Source organism: Mustela erminea, chromosome 16 (genome assembly GCF_009829155.1).
Source record: "Mustela erminea isolate mMusErm1 chromosome 16, mMusErm1.Pri, whole genome shotgun sequence".
Taxonomy (NCBI): Eukaryota; Metazoa; Chordata; class Mammalia; order Carnivora; family Mustelidae; genus Mustela; species Mustela erminea.
The window spans coordinates 74,385,294-74,395,862 of NC_045629.1; the positions used below are offsets into that span (position 1 = coordinate 74,385,294).

Genomic DNA, 10,569 nt, shown 5'->3' on the forward strand with positions numbered 1-10,569 from the left:
GCGGGCTGCAGGAAATCCCAGCACTTCGACAGGAAATCGGAATCCTGACTAAGCATTCCCGGCCCGGCGGCCGCTCCGCGCCGGGGGCTCCCGCCTCGCTTAACCCTTGGCCCGCCGGCACCAGGCGTGGGGGGCGGGGTGGGCACCGCGGACTCGGGGTTGATGGGGGGCGTCCCCCGGCTCGGCCGCACGCCTCGCGCCCCCGCCGGCCCCTGCCTCCTCGGTGCCCAGAGGTGGAAGGGTCGGGATGTGCCCAGCTCAAAACCTTGCCCTTGGCGGGCCTTTCGGAGCCCCCCACTCCCCAGCCCCAATACCAGGAGAGAGCCTTGTCCTCTCCCGGTTCAGTGGAGGATGAACTTGCCATCTCCTGGCAGGGTCCCCTGTTTCCAAATAAGAGCAATGACTTTACCTGGCTGCCCCCTTTCAAGGCTTCCCCTCTGCTGATTTCCTCATTTTTGTCCAGGGACTTGGGGGGAGGGGGCAGGAATTTTCTCTGTCAGGAGAGTAGGGACAGCATAGACTGGATTTCACACTCTGATGCCGGCTGGAATCCGGACTTCACCTTTTTTCCCCTTGCTGTGTTACCTTGGGTTAGTCACAGAACTTCTCTGAGCTTCCCCTTCCTCAAATGTGAAATGAAGTGGCCATGCTACCCTTATCCGTTTGATATGGAAACCAAAGGTTTAGACAGGGACTGACACATTGTAAGTGCTCAAATAAATGATAGCGGTGATTGTTCTTATTACCATGAGAGGCATCTGAGAAAGGAAGGTTTTAACTCATGGGGTGTGTGCTGTGCGTATCTGTGCCTGCTTACAAAGCCTTCGAATTTCATTTTCTTCCTAATCACCCAGTGATTATTTTTCTTTGCAGCATATCAGAAACTGCTCTCCTCAGAGGAAAAGGTTGGTGGCTGTGGCGGACCCCCTTCTGGTGAAATCTGAAACAAATCTCTTGGAACTTGGGATTTTGCTCTTAAGCCAGGAGTCAGGATGTTGTGGGGGTTTCTTTAAAAGTCTGGGGGCGCCTGGGTGGCTCAGTGGTTTAAGCCTCTGCCTTCAGCTCAGGTCATGATCTCAGGGTCCTAGGATCTCAGGTCATGATCGGGCTCTCTGCTCAGCGGGGAGCCTGCTTCCCCCTCTCTCTCTGCCTGCCTCTCTGCCTACTTGTGATCTCTGTCTATCAAAAAAATAAATAAAAATCTTTAAAAGTCTGGAGAGGCTTCACAAGGTATGAGAAAAGCAAAGTAAATCTCTGTCCAGTCGGGCCAGGACTGGGCAGCCAGTGGGAATGATTCACTGTGGTTTTCCACAAGCATGCCACACTTAGGGGTTTCTACCTGGAGGAGGCAGCTTGGTAGCTTTGCTGTAAGTCTTTCAAATTCCTTTGAAACCCAGTCAGACATTGAAGAGGGAGCAACATGCCCAGTGAGTGAAAACAGAAGCTTGAAATGAGCCTGCTGGGGATGGAAAATTGGGTATCAGCCTTCTTACTCCACATCAGGGCCAGATATCAGTTTTAGACCCAACTTTGTCTCTCTTCTGCAACTCTTTTTTCAGTGGTCAGAAGCAGTGAGACAAACTCTGGGCTTGGCACCAGGAGTCCAGGAGCCTGCCCCAGGCCCTTTGCAGTTGCTCTTCCCTCTGCCTGGAAGAATCTCCACTTGGCTGTTCTTGGGGCTCAGGTCACAGCTCAGAAGTCAGCTCCTCAAAGGGGGCTTTCCCTGGCCATTTGATCTACTTGTCTTTAGCACGTACTTCCACCCCTACCTCTCTCCCACGTCATGTCGTCTCATGCCCTGTTGCGCTGCTTGAGAGCCCTGCCACGGCTGAATTTATCCTGCTGGCTGCCTATTTATCATGTGTCTCCCCCTGCGCGGGTACGCTGCCTTAGAGCAGGCTGCTGCTTGCCTTCCTTGCTCGGTATGTAAGTGCCGAGAAGAGTGCTGGCCCATAAGAGACCCTCAGCAGACATGTCAGATGAATGAAAGGGACAAACAAGATTAGAGTGACCGGTTCACTCTGTCCCTGAGTTCCTTGTATCTTCACCTTGGTGGAGAGTTGCTCAAATGAGAAAGCCTGGGCTAATGGAAGACAGCTCTATTAATGGTGCTGGAAAGTTAAAGCTATAAGTAATTAAGACTGCAGATGACGTAACCACAGTCTCATTGGGACAGTCCCAGTTAATTGCTCCCTCCTTCGTGGTCTCCCAGCACTTCTGTTCATTTCAAGAACATATTTATCACATCATAGGCTTGCTTAGGGAGTGCTCTCCTAAGTCAGATGGCAAACTCTTTGACTTGGAGAGAAAGGAAAGGAGCCTACATTTATTGACCACTTACTCTGAGTGGGGCCCGGAGCATGGTGAACTTGAATTCATTAAAAGACATTCGATAAGTGCCTGTAATGTGCTCAAACGTCTTCTGGGCATTAGATCAGCAGAGATGAACTATTCTTGCTCTCTAAGAAAGGCAGACCAGGAAGTTCTATTTAGAAATCAAGGAGAGGATGACTCTCACAGAGCTATGCCCAGGGTGTCCTGGGGCTGTAGAGAGCATGGAGAAGATTCCTGAATCAGCATAGCGGGAGTGGGAGGGAGGGTTGGAGTCTTAACCAGTTTGGACTGTTCTAACAGAATACCATATAGACAAGGTGACTTAGAACAACACAGATTCATTTCTCACAGTTTGGGAGGCTGGGAAGTCTGAGATAGGTCTGAACAGATTCGGTGTCTGGTGAAAGCCCGCTTCCTAGTTCATAGACAGTGCTAACGTGCTTTCAGGGCATCCCAGGGGAATCAGGTCCACTTGCCCCCAGTAGTAACCCTCCTGTTAATTCACTCTCTGTGCCGTTTGTCTCTTTCCTCTCTCTTTCTCACTCATTCATTTTCCCTGGGGTCAATCATCTCCCAAATAAACCAGCTGCACCCAATTCCGTATCTTAAGGTTTATTTCTGGAGGAACCCAATGGAGGACAGCATTCATTTACTTATTCACAGAGTTATTCACTTATTCACAGAGGCACCCCCTATGTGCCTGAGCAAAAATGGAACAAAAGCATAGGCACATAATATAACCCTTCAGGTTTCAACATGGTCTGAGGAGATGGTGCATGTTTAGACACGGAAGGCAATGAGACCGAAAAGCTGTGCACCGTGTTACAGTTGAGGAAACTGAGGCCTGGGAGTGTTCCATAATTGGCCCGAAGGACAAACGGTGCACAGAGGAGCTTTAGAGTTCTGACTCTTAACCACCGTCCCATACCACGTCTCCTGGTGGGTGAAGCTGGGGGTGAATTCGTCCAAGCGGAATGTGTGGACTGAGAAGCTCCTGGGATCCGGATTGATCTCAGAGGGGCACAGTAGGCAGACGACGAGGAGGTGCTCACCGAGAAGACTGAGAAGGAGGAAGCTAGAAGGGAAGTGGCTGGAAAACCAAGGGTAAGGGAAGAAATTTCTTCCAAAAGTTAGGAATGGCCAACACTCAAATGCCCCTGCAGAGTCCAGTCAGATCAGGACTGGAAAACAGGTGTGCATTTCATTTGACTATCAGAAGACTGATAACTTCTGCCAGAGCCGTTTCAATGGAGTGGAGGGATTGGAGGCCAGATTGCAGTGGGATGAGGAGCGAGTGGGAGAAAGCAAGTGTAGACGACTCTTTTCAGAAACAAGGCTGTCTAGCTAGTGGGAGGGGAGGGGAGGATTCTGTAAGGGCTGGTGGGCGAGTGAGCATCTGTGGTTGATGGGAAGGTCCCAGGAGAGTAGGAGAGGGTGAAGAGGGAGGGCGGGCGCACTGGTGGAACAGGTGCCGAGGATGGGGAAGGATGCGGGGGTGCGGGGGGTGGGGCGGCGGGACGAGGCCTGGACCCGTGGGGAGCCACCGTGTCCACCAGAGCAGAGGGCCAGGGGCCGAGGACACACTCAAGTTCCTTGGTGAGCTGATCCCAGATTCCTTGACTAGGAGTTCGGTGGGCTCTTAAGGCCCCCTAGTTTCATCCCTCATGACATTCATGCTCTGGGTGGAAACAGTTCATTCCACTGTGGAGGAATACCAAGTGACTTCAGCCTCACTGAACTGGGAAGGAAATGGCACGAGGCGCTATTTTGGCCCAAAGTTAGTCAAACGGCAAAGGAGAGGAGGAGCAGGATGGACTTGGGGAGCCAGAAACCATCAGCCATCAGCTTACTGACGGATGGTGGACTGGAGAGTGGGGAGCGGTGATGAGAACCGGCAGGGGGACGGGGGTGCTCACCTCGCGGGAGGAGGGCGGGATGTTTAACCATGACGGAGAGCATGGGCCAGGAAGGTTTGAGGAGGAAGATAATGAGTTCCTGTTTGTGCTTTGTGCTGGGAGGCAGCGTGGGCCGTAGGGAAGAGTTTGCAGCTTTGCTTGGAGTTGGGGGAGGTGGTGGGCTGGAGGGTGGTGGCAGCCCCTAGTCTGCTAACACCCTTTCCTATCTTCTCGCAGTCTTGTTTTCTACCGACTTCTCAAATGCTGGGTTTCTCATCCTTGGTGTTAGCCCGTTGGACCAGATCATTCTTTTTTTGTGGGAGCTTCCCAAGCTTTGCAGGAAGATTAGCAACATCCCTGGGCTCTCCCCACTGGATGCCAGTAGCAATACCCCAGTTATGACAACAGAAATAACAGCGGACATTGCAGAATGCTCTGTAGTTGAGATCAACTGCTCTATCATCTTTCCCTCATGTCAGGATGTCGCTTAAAAGATGCAACTTTGGACAGTCTTCTTGAGCAGAAGCTCCTGCTTTCAACAGTGGAGTCAGGTTGATAGTGTCCAGATCTAGGTTCTGCCACTCCCCTGGTTTGTGACCTTGGGCAACTTTCTTCCCTTCCCTCGGCTTCTATTTTGTTGTGATTTTTTTTTCTTGTTTTGCCTTTTCTCTGTAAAATGGAGGTTTTGAGAGGATGACATCAAGTGTTCCATGTAAAGTGCATGGCTCTGTGTAGAGTAACTAGTTAGCCTTCATTCTGCTGTTGTTTGTACTGGGAATATTCATAAAGGTATGTAGACACAGGTAAGACATCCACCGAACATTTGGACCTCAAGATCTGGATGTCACAGATGTCTCACAGACAAGAGGAAACCCTTGAAACTGTGAGCATCTATGACATGGCCTGGGGCGGGGTGTAGCTAGAAAGAAGAGATGTTTGAGCAAAAACCCCATAAGACACCAAAATGTACTGAACAGTGGAGGAGGAGGGGTCAATCAATGAGATTCGGATGGTCAGAAACCCAGAAGGAGATCTAGGTGTGAATCTTTCATCTATTAGCAACCTTGACCTTCAGGTGGTGAGGGGCATGTCTGCAGAATGCCCTCTCACGGAATGATCCCGATGTTGGTGTGGACTTTGAGTTCTGAGCGTTCACCTGGCGTCAGGTGCCATGTGGATAGTAATGCTCACTTGATGCCCACAACAAGGTTATGGCTTAAGAACTATTTATCATTCCCGTTTTATGGACGAAAAAACTGATATTCTGCAGAGGAGGTAAAGGCGGAGAGTTCACTCGCAAAGAAGGTGGAAGGAGAAAGGGCTTCCATGCAGAGAACCAAGGAGCAGACAGAGTACCCAACACGCATGGGTATTCATTGGTGTTAGTGGAACAGAGTGGGGAGGCGGGTGTGAAGGGCTTGGGGAGAGGCTGGGAGGGTCCCCGCAAAGGGATGATGTCCCGCCGCGCTGTGTCAGGCCATCCTGAATCCAAAGGTGAAAAGAAAATTCAGTCATAGTGACCCTCTCTTTAAAAGTGTGATATTTTATTCATCCTGGAATGTTTGCATTAATTTTCCTTTTATAAAATATTGCATTCAATTTTTTTTTTTATCTCGATTACTGAACTTGTTGGCGAGCGCTCAGCTGGACCGAACAGAAGTCGAACTCTCCCAGCCTCCTTGACCTTGCTGCTTATTTTTCAGATCCCAGCCTGCCTCACTCTGCTGTCCCTTAGGCAGGAGAAGGCAAGGCTCCTGATTCCAGCCCCACGTGATAAGAGCCAGTGGGGAAGAGGTAACTCCAAAGGAAACCACCTGCTTTTAGGAAAAGGAAATGGATAGTGGGCACCAACACAGTGGGCACCAAAACCTAACAACTGTCAGTCAGACCACCTAGAGATCCTTGGTGCAAAGAAGAAAACATTCTGGGGAGTGGGGAGAGCAGGAAAGAAAAGAATGGAAGGTGGGTTCAGCACACATGACCCCTCAAAGCCAGGTGCTGAAGAACCTGCATTGTAGTCTGTAGCCTGGGTTTCTTTCTTTCTCTTTTCTATTTTTTTTTTGAAGATTTATTTATTTATAGGAGAGAGAGTATATGTGGGAGGAGCAGAGGGAGAGGGAGAGAGAATATCAAGCAGACTCCGCACTCCGCACTGAGCATGGAGCTGGATGCAGGGGTTCCATCCCAGGAACCTGAGATCATGACCTGAGATGAAACCAAGAGCTGGATGCTGACCTGACTGAACCACCCAGGCGCCCTTGGAGCCTGGGGTTCAGTTCTCACTCACCTACCAGCCCCGTGATTTTGCCTTGCAAATTAAATTGTCCAGGCTCAGTGTCCTACAAAATGGGGATAATGAAAGTACACACATCATAACGTATTAGGATGAAATGAATTAAGCCACATAAAAGTGCTTGACCATAATAAATAGTCAGGTTTTTATTTCTATAGCAGGCATTGACATTTTAAAATTTATTTTTCAAGCTATTGAGTCATGAAGGAAAGAGAGATGGAATAGTACCATGAAGCTTAGGGAAAGCCCAGGGTGAATTTTTGTTGCTTTTCCAGTTGGAGGAACAAGAGAAGGAGCCAGGGAAGAAGGGCAGATGGAAGGCTGTGGCAAGCAGTGATTGCCTCCCAGAGTCGGCAACACTGTCATACCTTCCCAGTTTATACTCCCCAATTCACCGAGACGTTGTAACGGAGCAGGGCCACACACACCTAGTCAGCATGGTCAGGGACAGAATCCAAATTTCCTAATGCCCATGGAGGTGTTTCTCCCTGAAAACCTGGTCACTCTACTATATCTAGTCATTGTCAATCCTAGAGCTGCTGATTGAGCCCAGGTCCCAAGAATGTGAGAGGCGAAGAGGTCTTTGTTATCACAAAGTTATCACTATTAAACAAACAAACCAACAAAAAACAAAACAAAAAAACCCCACCCTTTTGGTAAAAACTAAACTTGAAAGGGTCTTCCTATAAGATAAGCATCCAATGGCATTTCCTCCAGAGATGCTAAGCATCACGGAAAATGCTTTCCATCATTAGGTTATTAATTTTAAAAGCTCTGTTTCCAGCTATAATGGAGCTTTGTGATAAAAGGGTCAGAAAAATGGGTCATTGCGACAATCTCTTAAGGAAGTAAGGTTCTCTTCCGTTTTGTGGGACATTAATAAGGACTTCACCCACTACTCCTCTTGAGAACCCCACGTGGCCCACATGAACACAGGGAAACCTTCCTGACCTTTTGGGGTGGCTTCTCATCTGCGTTCCCATAACATCCAGGGATCAATGCTGATGGAGCCTTTACTGCCGTACACTTCATCTCTCTCCTGCAAACAGAGGACAGGGACTCTCTTTTTCACCTCTGTACTGCTCGCACCTATCAGAGCGGGAGCATACAGTGTGTACTTAACCCACATCTCATGAACAAATGCCTGTACGCTTGGGAAACAGCACCCTTCTTTCGCTGTGTGAGAAAACCTGCTCACTTCCTGAGTAGGCCAAGTTGGGCAAGGAGGATTTCAGGGCAGGTTTCTGAAGCTGGTACACTATGCAGCGTGGAAGCAACTATGTGTATTAGGAAGAGTATTAATGATAAGAGCCAGTAGCTAAAATGTGTTGAGTGCTTTCTCTAGGCCTGGCACTGGCATAGAGTTCTGTTGATTCTAATGGCACTTTCCAATGATCATCTCATGTAATCTCCAAGCAAACTTATGAGGGCAGACTGTTCATACTGTACATTTTACAGATGAAGAAACTGAGGCTCAGAAAAGTTGCACACAGAGGATCTGTCTTTGAGTGATTCAGCTGTTAATTTCATGCTCTCCTCTTGCAAACTGAGCTCTGGGGATCCAAGTATGTCATGGAGTTTGCAGATACAGATCTAAGGAGTTTATGATGTATTCAAGCCGTTGGTTTATACTGTAAAATAGCAGGCCCCTTTAGTCCCTGCCTACTGTTTCAGAAAAAGTGGAAAATCCTCCCCCGGTGGTTTTGTAAATAGTCCTTAATTGAACTCAGCATTGGTATCATTATCACCAAGTTCTGCAATTAACCAGCCTGGAGCTTATTTGCTAGGTCACAGCAACGGAGATATTTACACATCCAACTTTTAACTCTAGGCAAGATTCTCAGCCTGTAAGTTGCTTATCCAGCCCCAATCATAGCTGCTAGGAAACTGCCTGGGGCCATTTGAGGGGAACGAGAAAGAAAGGATTCCCCCAAAGCCAGCTGTTGCCATCCCAGAATAATAACACTAACAATTAAGAACTAACAATTGTACAGTCCTTTAAAAATTGCAAAGCACATTCTCATGCAGTTAATTCCCCTGAGAGTGGGAGGAGAGGACTGGTGGGAGGGTTATGTTAAAGAACCCCCAAAGGCATGTTTCCTCCAGGGCTATAACATAATCTTTCGTTCAACCAGTGTTTGCTGAGCACCTACTATATGCTGGGAACTGCACTAGGTGCTAGAACGTGCTGGGGAACAATACAGATGCTGTTCCTGGACTTGTGGAGCTTATAGTCTAGCCTTGGAGAAAGAACGATGATAATTCAATGCTACACACAGATAAATATAAGACAGCAACTACTGCAGTGCTATCAAAGGGGTATAAAATGCCATGCGAACCTAAAACGGAGGGATTCAAACTAATCCAGATCAGGGAAAACTCTTCTGAGCAGTAATGAATAAGCATTAACTAGGCAAAGAAAGAGGGAAGTGTTTTAAGCAAAGAGAACAGCATATGTAAAGACCCCAGGACCAGAGGGAATATATTAGCTAGGCTTTGCTGTATAACGGAGAACCCCAAAACTTTAGTGGCTTAAACATTGACCAAAACCATTTGGCCCTTAACTCTGTAGATTGGCAATTTGGCTAAAATCGGCCAGGCTCTTTCCCTCTGATCTTAGCTGGGCTCCCTCACGTACTTGTGGTCATCTCCCAGGTCAGCCAGAATAACTGATCTCTGTTTTGTGTAGTTGTACCTTGTCTGGCCGGTTAGTCTAGGTCTGTTGACTTAGCATCGAGGTTCTGGGATGAGCAAGAGAGGAAGCTTGCAAGACCTTCTCCAACCAAGGCTCAGAACTCACACACCCTCTTTTCCGCTGCAGCCTACTAGTCAAAGCATCTTTAAGTATAATCAATAGGGGGCTCCTGGGTGGGTCAGTCAGGGAAGCGTCTGCCTTCGGCTCAGGTTATGATCTTGGGGTCCTGGGATTGAGCCCCACAGCAGGCTCCCTGCTCAGCGCGGAGTCCACTTCTCCCTCTCCCTCTGCCCCTCCCCACCATTTGTGCTCTCTCTCTCTCTTTCAAATAATTAAATAACATATAAAATGCATCTATATAATCAATGGGAAAACAGCAGCACCAGATCCAAGATGGTGGCCGGCAGGGGGCTGATGAAGGAGCTTGAAGAAATCTGCAAATGTGGAATGAAAAACTTCCGGTTGATGAGGGTAATTTAGTGACTTGGCAAGGGCTTGTTCCTAACAACCCTCCGTATGAGGTTGGAATGGAAATCAACTTTCCAGCAGAGTACCCATTCAAACCACGAAAGATCTCACTGAAAGCGAAGATCTATCACCAGAACATGGATAAAAAGGGGCAGGTCTGTCCCGTGGTAGTTAGTGCTGAGAACTGGAATCCAGCAACCCGAGCTGACCGAGTAATCCAGTCCCTCATAGCCCTCCACAAATGACCCCCAGCCCGAGCACCCACTTCAGGCTGACCTAGCTGAAGAAAACTCCAAGGACCATAAAAAGTTCTGTAAGAACACTGAAGAGTTTACAAAGAAATACAGGGAGAAGCAAACTGTGGACTAAATTCTGCTACCACGGTTTCCAGCGAGTGTGAGCAGGATTGTGACTCAGACACCATGCAGAGCAGGACTCTGGAAAACTCACATGTGCTGTGGCCTGCCTGGGGCAGTTACTAACTTTCTATAGTTTTCTTAATCAAAAGTGGTCTAGGGGGCACCTGGGTGGCTCAGTGGGTTAAGCCTCTCCCTTCGGCTCAGGTCATGATCTCAGTGTCCTGGGATCGAGCCCCACATCAGGTTCTCTGCTAGGTAGGGAGCCCGCTTCCCCCTCTCTTTCTGCCTGCCTCTCTGGCTACTTGTGATCTCTTTGTCAAATAAATAAATAAAACCTTAAAAAAAAAAAAGTGGTCCAGGTAACCTGTAAAGAAAGGATTAAATATTTAAGTTCTTAAAAAAAAAAAAAGGTCAATAGGATAGGGAATCTTAGAAGTGGAGGGGGTTTTCAGCACAGCCTAGTCCAGGTAACAAATAGTAACAAACAGTAGCTATGAACGCAGTAGGTATATTTGCAAGAATGGA

The 10,569-nt window shown here is 48.3% G+C and overlaps 1 pseudogene; it reads left to right on the forward strand.

The window, feature by feature from the left end:
* Positions 1 to 9,599: 9,599 nt before the first annotated feature.
* On the forward strand, positions 9,600 to 10,054 carry LOC116574712 (annotated as a pseudogene).
* The last annotated feature ends 515 nt before the right edge of the window (positions 10,055 to 10,569 follow it).